The sequence below is a fragment of the Arvicanthis niloticus genome, chromosome X, assembly GCF_011762505.2.
Source record: "Arvicanthis niloticus isolate mArvNil1 chromosome X, mArvNil1.pat.X, whole genome shotgun sequence".
Taxonomy (NCBI): Eukaryota; Metazoa; Chordata; class Mammalia; order Rodentia; family Muridae; genus Arvicanthis; species Arvicanthis niloticus.
This window is the reverse complement of record NC_047679.1, coordinates 72,839,163-72,846,639: the sequence shown is the minus strand read 5'-3', so window position 1 is coordinate 72,846,639 and position 7,477 is coordinate 72,839,163. Positions and strand designations below refer to the sequence as shown.

The 7,477-nt window shown below is 33.7% G+C and overlaps 1 long non-coding RNA gene across 1 annotated transcript in view; it reads right to left on the bottom strand.

Annotated features, from left to right (window-relative positions):
• Positions 1-710: 710 nt before the first annotated feature.
• LOC143435588 (uncharacterized) overlaps positions 711-7,477 on the bottom strand; it is a 173,006-nt gene continuing 166,239 nt past the window's right edge. Inside the window, exon 3 of the long non-coding RNA XR_013106066.1 lies at positions 711-877. This is a non-coding gene — a long non-coding RNA (uncharacterized LOC143435588). The remainder of the gene's footprint in view (positions 878-7,477) is intronic.

Sequence of the window (7,477 nt, the reverse complement as noted above, 5' to 3'; positions counted from 1 at the left end):
AATACTCATAGAAATTGAATAGTTTAGTTTCTTGGTTCCTTCCTGTCTTAAAGGTCAGTCAATTGATCCATCTGTCAACAACTCATTAGTGAGAAAGTTCAGAACTTTCTGATTTATTAGAATAGTTTATGGATACAGGCATTCTATGAATATGCAAAAAATGCATGTTTGCTTAAATCATTGTCCTTTGTGAAAAATCTATACCAAACAAAACAAACAATAGGAGGAAAGTGAAGAAAACCATTATAGTTGATTGAATTCCATTAACCCAGCACCAGAGATCAGAAATTGGCCATAGTGGTTCATGGTTATTTACTTAAAATTGTAATTCTGTGATCTTTTGCCTTTGAATTAAGGTTTATAGATACTTATAATGCATGCTTACTTATATCATCCCAAACTCACTATTGAGTTTCAGGAATCAATATCTGAATCTCACTTTGATAATGCCTTAGGATTAAAATGTCAATTACTTAACTAGGAAAGCCTTTATCTGTGTGTAATGGTTAAACCAGTCTCCATCTTAGTACAAATTACTATAGCTTTTTCTCATTTGACACCATCCAGCACATTCTACTTTCTGTTAATTCATTATCAGTAGTTTTGCTGGTCCTTAAATTCTCAAAAATAAATGGAAACAAGTCTTTGGTTAAATGGAAGCCAATCTCTGAGTGTTTATCTATATTGCCATTATTTATGCTTACCTTTTCTCTCTCCTCTGTTGTATAATTGCTGTTACTTCTGATGACAGTACCTCCTAGCTTTGTCCTCTGGTTACTCTTACTCTACAGCCAACAGAGTAGGGCACTCTGATTTCCATAGTCTGTTCCATGGATTGCCCCATCTTTTCAAGAATTCCTGCTGCTATCAGGATTATCTAGTTAACACCAGAAAAAAAAAAAAAAAAAAAAAAAAAAAAAAAAAAAAAAAAAAACGGATGCTTAAAAGACAGCATAGGAACACAATTAAGAGACCTCCGGCTATATGGCACCACCAAAGCCAGGCAATGCTCCCACAACAAATCCTGGATATCCTAATGAAACTGAATCATAATATGATAGACTCCTTTAAATAAAGTATGACTAACTCCCTTAAGGAAATACAGGAAAATACATTCAAAAATTTTGAGACATGAAAAGAGAAAGCAAATAAATATAAAGAGAAAAAGGAAAATGAAATAAAAAAGGTAAAGAATATGAATAAAGCTGTCCAGGACTTGAAAAGAAAAATAGAAGCAACAAAGAAAACACAAACTGAGGTAATCCTGGAGATAGAAAACCTAGGAAAGAGAACAGGAACTATAGACCAAAGCATAATCAACAGAATACAGGAGATGGAAGATACTGTACATCCTACAATAGAAGAAATCTATTTTTTTATTCAAATAAACTAAAAAGTCTACAAAGTTTTTGACACAAAACATATAGGAAATTTAGGACACTATGAAAAGGCTAAACCTAATAATAATAGAAATATAAGAAGAAGATTTCCAGCTCAAAGGCCCAGAAAACATCTTCATCAAAATCATAAAAGAATATTTTTTCTAACTATTTAGATGTCTATAAAGGTGCAAGAAGCTAACAAAACACCAATCAAATTTGACCAGAAAACAAAATACTCCCATCACATAATTACAAAAACACTAAATACACAGAACAAAGAAAGATTACGAAACGTTGAAAGGGAAAATGGCCAATAACATATAAAATCATACCTATGAGAATTGTACTTGATTTCTCATCTGAGACTCTAAAAGCTAAATGGCCTGCACATAGGTCTGGAAGATCCTACAAGACTACAGATGTCAGCACAGACTACTATACCGAGCAAACTTTCAATCAACATAGAGGGAGAATCCAAGATATTCTATGGCATAACTAAATCCAAACATTAACTTTCCACTAAAACATCCCTATGGAGGATACCAGAAGAAAAATTTTAAATTTTTTTTAAAATTACTGATTTTTACAATTTCTGGACTCAGGTTATATATTTTGGTTTCTCTGGGAAAGCAACTAATCTAATTAACAAACTGGTGTTACTAATTACCAACATGTTATATGTGCTCATATCAACATCTCTTATAAATTGCATAGTTTACAGACATTAAAGAAATACATCAGTGATAATTTATACAAATAAATGGATGAAATATATAATTATAAAATCAATAGAAAATTTAATGCTATAATCTAGCTTCTTAGTCACTATTACTTTATTACAGTGCAGATACTTTTAACCTAAGTTATTTTTCTTTTTTACTTTATTAATCTGCTTCTTTCAAGCCAACTAGCAATTGGTAACCAAAGATAAATATTTCCTTCTCTATACATAGATACATCGTAACCTTGAGTGGCAGGTAATTGTTCCTTTAAGAACTATAATTTTACAAAACAGTAAAGAAAATGTTTTTAGCTTATGTAGGATAGATAACTTTGAAAATTCTTATTCTCTTTCTAATTATACAACATGAAATATGTAGAGATATACATATCAATATTTATTCAAGTTTTAAATGATGCCCCCTCTCAATAACTGCAATGGAATGTAGTATGCAAACAAGGAATAATATTGAAGAATTGAAAGTCTATTAACACAGGGAGGAGGGGCTATGCAGCCACTAATGTTTCATACATCTCCTGGAAGGTAGACTTTTCTTCTGTTTTGTAAATGGAATGTGGCTTCTCTTTTGTAAACTATTCATAAACACAAGGCCTTAGTTCACTTGATAAGTCGTAGTACTATTCATTTCCAATCATATAACTGTGACAAAAGAATTCTGTATTACAAGGTACACAGAAATTACTAAAACACCCTGCATCATTATTTTTTTAAAAAGTCTTGCCCTAATACTTAACTTGCTCTCGATACATAATTGATGAAATATATATAGCACTGGTGTAGTAGTGGAAGAACTTGTCTAATATGTGCAAGGCCCTGGGTTCAATGTATAGTGCCACCAAAACAAACAAATGCATAAGTAGCTCTATGATATTTGACTGGCTGTATCTCAACATTCTGTCTTTTCAAAGGGCCAGAGCAAAAAACAAACAAACAACAACAACAAAAGGCAAACAAAAAACTAGACCCTCTATGGTAAACTTTTTATGTAGTTTGCTGGAATATACAAATGTGGTAGTTGTTAATAGCAAGGGAAACAGTAAGAAACTACCAAAAGGGTTGCTTCATGACTGAGGGAAGTTATTTATTCTGGATAAGAAAGATAAAATATCCAAAGTCATTTTGATTTCCATTTCATGAATGAGTAATGATGTTTACCATTTCTTTAAGTGGTTCTTCACCATTAGAGATTCCTAAGACAAGAATTCCCTGTTTAGATATGTACCACATTTTTCAACTGTGTTCTTTGACTTTTGGATATCCAGTTTCTTGACTTGTTTATATATTTTGGATATCAGCCTTCTTTGTGATGTAGGATTGGTAAAGTTAGTTCTCCATTGTGTAAGCTCCTGTTTTGTCCTTTTGATTATGTCTTTCACCTTTACAGAAGCTTTTAAGTTTCATGTGTTCCCATTTATAAATTGTTGATTTTACTGCCTGAGTTGTTAGTGTTCTGGCCAGGAAGTTGTTTCCTGTGTCAATGTATTCAAGGCTATTCCCTACTTTCTCTCGTGTCAGATTTACTGCATCCTGATTTATGTTGAAGTCTTTGATAATTCAGTCTTGAGTTTTGTGCAGAGTGGTAGATGTGTATCTATTTTCATTCTTTTACATGCATATATCCAGACAGTCTAGCACCATTTCTTGAAGATGAACTCTTTTTTCTATTGTAGAATTTTTGCTGCTCTTTAAAAAAAAAATCAAGGGTCTGTACATGTGCAGGTTTACTTCTGGGTATTCCCTTCAATTCCACTGTCCAAACTATCTGTTTTTATTCCAATTCCATGCACTATTTTATTAATAATGCTTTGTAGTGCAGCTTGAAATCAGGATAGTGATACCTTCAGGAATACTCTTATTATACAGGATTTATTTGCTATTTGGGTTTTTTTTTTGTTTTGTTTTTCCATATGAAGTAGTGTATTATTCTTTCAGGGTCTATGAAGAATTGTCTTGTAATTTTGATGAGAATTGTGTTGAATTTATAGAAAGCTTTTGGTAAAATTTTAGTAAATTTTTTACTATGTTAATCCTACCAATTCATGAGCACAGAAGATTTCCATCTATTGATATTTTCAATTTCTTTCAATAGAGACATGAAGTTCTTGTCATATAGGTCTTTCATTTGCTTCATTAGAATTATACCAAAATAGTTTATATTATTTGTGACTATTGTGAAGGGTATTGTCACCCTAGTTTCTTTCTCAGCCTATTTATTGTTTATAAAAATGAGGGCAACTGTTATTTTTTAGTTAATTTTTATCCAGCTACATTGCTGAAGGTGTTTTCTATCAGGAGGAGTTCTCTTTTAAAGGTTTTGTAATCACTTGAGTATACTATCATATCATATGCAAATCACAATACTTTGAATTGCTCCTTTCCACTTTGTATTTTTTTTTAACTCCTTTAGTTGTCTTATTGCTCTAAGACTTCAACTATGTTGAAGAGATAGGGAGAGAGTAGACAGGCTTGACATGTCCCTAATTTAAATGGAATTGCTTTGTTTTCTGCATTTAAATTGATTTAGGATATTGCCCTGTTTTATATTGCCTTTTACTGTATTTAGGTATGTGCCTTAAATCTCTGATCTCTCCAAGACTATTGACATGAAGGAGTATTGAATTTGTCAAAGTTTCTTTTGTCATCATTTACTGAAATAATCATGTGTTTTTTCTTTCAGTTTGTTTATATGATGATATTTTATTAATTACTTTATATATTTTCATCCCAAATTTTCCCCTCCTAGTTCTTTCCCCTCATACCACCCTTTTTCCTCTGAGAGGATAGAGGATAGACTCCCCCCTATCATCCTACCATGGGACATCGAATCTCTAGAGGATTAGGCACATCCTCTACCACTGAGGCCAGAGAAGGCATCCCTCTGCTACCTACATATGATCCCAGCACTTCAGACCAGTCTGTGTACTCTCTTTTGTTGGTGGCTCAGTTTCTGGGAGCTCCCAGGGGTCCAGGTTAGTTAACACTGTTGGTCTTTCTATAAGGTTGCCATTCCCATCAGTTCTTTCAATCCTTATCTTAAATTTTCCATAGAGGTTCTTAACCTCCATCCAGTGTTTGTTTGTGTGTGTCTGCATCTGTCTCAGTCAGGTCCTGTTTAACGCCACGCAGAGTGCAGCTATGCTAACTCCTGTCTGTAAGCATAACATACCACTATTAATAGTATGAGGGATATTTGCCTGCCAATGGAATGAGTCTCAATATGGGCCAGTCATTCTTTCAGTCTCTGCTCTATTTTTTTGTCCCTGCATTTCTTTTAGATAAAGGGGATTTGGGGTTGAAAGTTTTGTAGGTGGGTTGGTGTCCATATTCCTCAACTGGGCTGTCTAACTACCGAAGGTAGTCTTTTCAGGTTCCATATCTGTACTGTTGGGCATTTCAGCTAAGGTCACCCACATTGAGACATGGGAGCCACCCCTATCAAAATTCTCTGGGAAATCCTACTGAATATCTCTACTCCTACCCATGCAGCTGCAGATTTCTATTCATTCCTTTTGCCCTCTGAGCCTCTCTCCAGTCTCTACACTTACCCGAGCCTGCACCCCTATTATCTTCCTCCTTCCCTCTCCCACTTATGTCCTCCCCTCCTGCCTTCCTTGATTATTTTGTTTCCTTCTAAGCGGAATATAACCTTCCTAACTTAGGCCCTTCTTGTTGTTTAATGTCTAGGTTCTATGGGCATATAGGGGTATTCTGTAGTTTTTGGCTAATATCTACTTATCAGTGAATACATACCTTGCATGTCTTTTTGGGTCTGGATTACCTCACTCAGGATGATATTTTATAGCCCTACTCATATGCATGCAAATTTCATGAAGTCCTTGTTTTCAATAGCTGAATAGTATTCCATTGTGTAAGTGAACATTTTGGCTATCTATTCTTCTGTTGAGGCGCATCTGGGTTTCTTCCAATTCTGACTATTACTAATAAGGGTGCTGTGAATATAGTGAAGCAATGTTTTTGTGGTATGGTGGAGTATCTTTTGGGTATATGCCCAGGAGTGGTAAAGCTAATTCTTCCAGTAGAACTATTTCCAATTTCCCGAGTAACTACCAGATTGATATCCAGGGTGGTTGTAAATCTTTACACTCCTACCAGCAATAGAAGAGTGTTTCCCATTCTCCACATCCTCACCAGCATGTGCTATCTCTTTTGTTTTAAATCAATATATGGCAAAACAATAACCAAAATCAAATAAAGTGGCAAGAAATTTGAAACAATCCTACTAAAATCAGAGACAATATATGGTTGCCCACTCTCTCCCTATCTATTCAATATAGTATTTAAATTTCTAGCTAGTGCAATAACATAACACAAGGAGATCAGGTAGTTATAAATTGAAAAGGAAGAAATCAAGCTATCAATATTTATGGATATTATGATTGTATATATAAGTGACCTCAAAAATTTTACAAGAGAATGCCTACAGCTGATACAAACCTTCAGCAAAGTGGCTGGATATAAAATTATCTGAAAGAGATCAGTAGCCCTCCTTTCCACAAATGATAAACAGGCTGACAAAGAAAGTAAGGAAACACCACCATTAACAATAGCAACAAACAATATAAAATATCTTGGTCCAACTCTAACCAAGCAACACAAGAACTTCAAGTCCCCAAAGAAAGAAATAAAAGACCTCAGAAAATGGAAATGTATCCCATGGTCATGTATTGATAGGATCAACATACTGAAAATGGCCATTTTACCAAAAGCAATCTATAAATTATATCGTGGATTTCCTTGATCAATTTTTATATGTTGTATCATCCCTTCCTTTTGTATGAAAATTGAAGTCTTCATGTTCATGATGTATGATATTTTATATGTTCTTGGATTCAGTTTGCAAGTATTTTGTTGAGTATTTTTGCATTAATATTAATAAGGTAGATTCTTCTGAATTGTTCTCTTCCTTTAGAGTTTTGAGGTTTAGGTAACAGGGTGATAGAATGAGTTTGACAGTGTTCTCTTAGTTTCTATTGTGTGGAATAATTTGAGAAGTGTTGGTATAAGCTCTTCTTTGAAAGTCTGGTAAAACTTTTCATTAAAATCATCTGGCCTTTGACTTTTATTATTTGAGATACTTTCAATGAGTGCTTCTATTTTTTAGGGATTATAGACCTATGTATATATTTACCTGATATAAATTTAAACTTGGTAAATGGTATCTATCAAGAAAACCAACCACTTAATTTACTTTACCAAATTTTGTGAAAGGTAGGTATTTGAAGTAATAACTAATGATTCTTTGGAATTCCTTGGTATCTCTCCTTATGTCCCCTTCTCATTCCAATTTTGTTAATTTGTATATTTTCTCTCTGCCTTTTACCTAGTTTTCGTA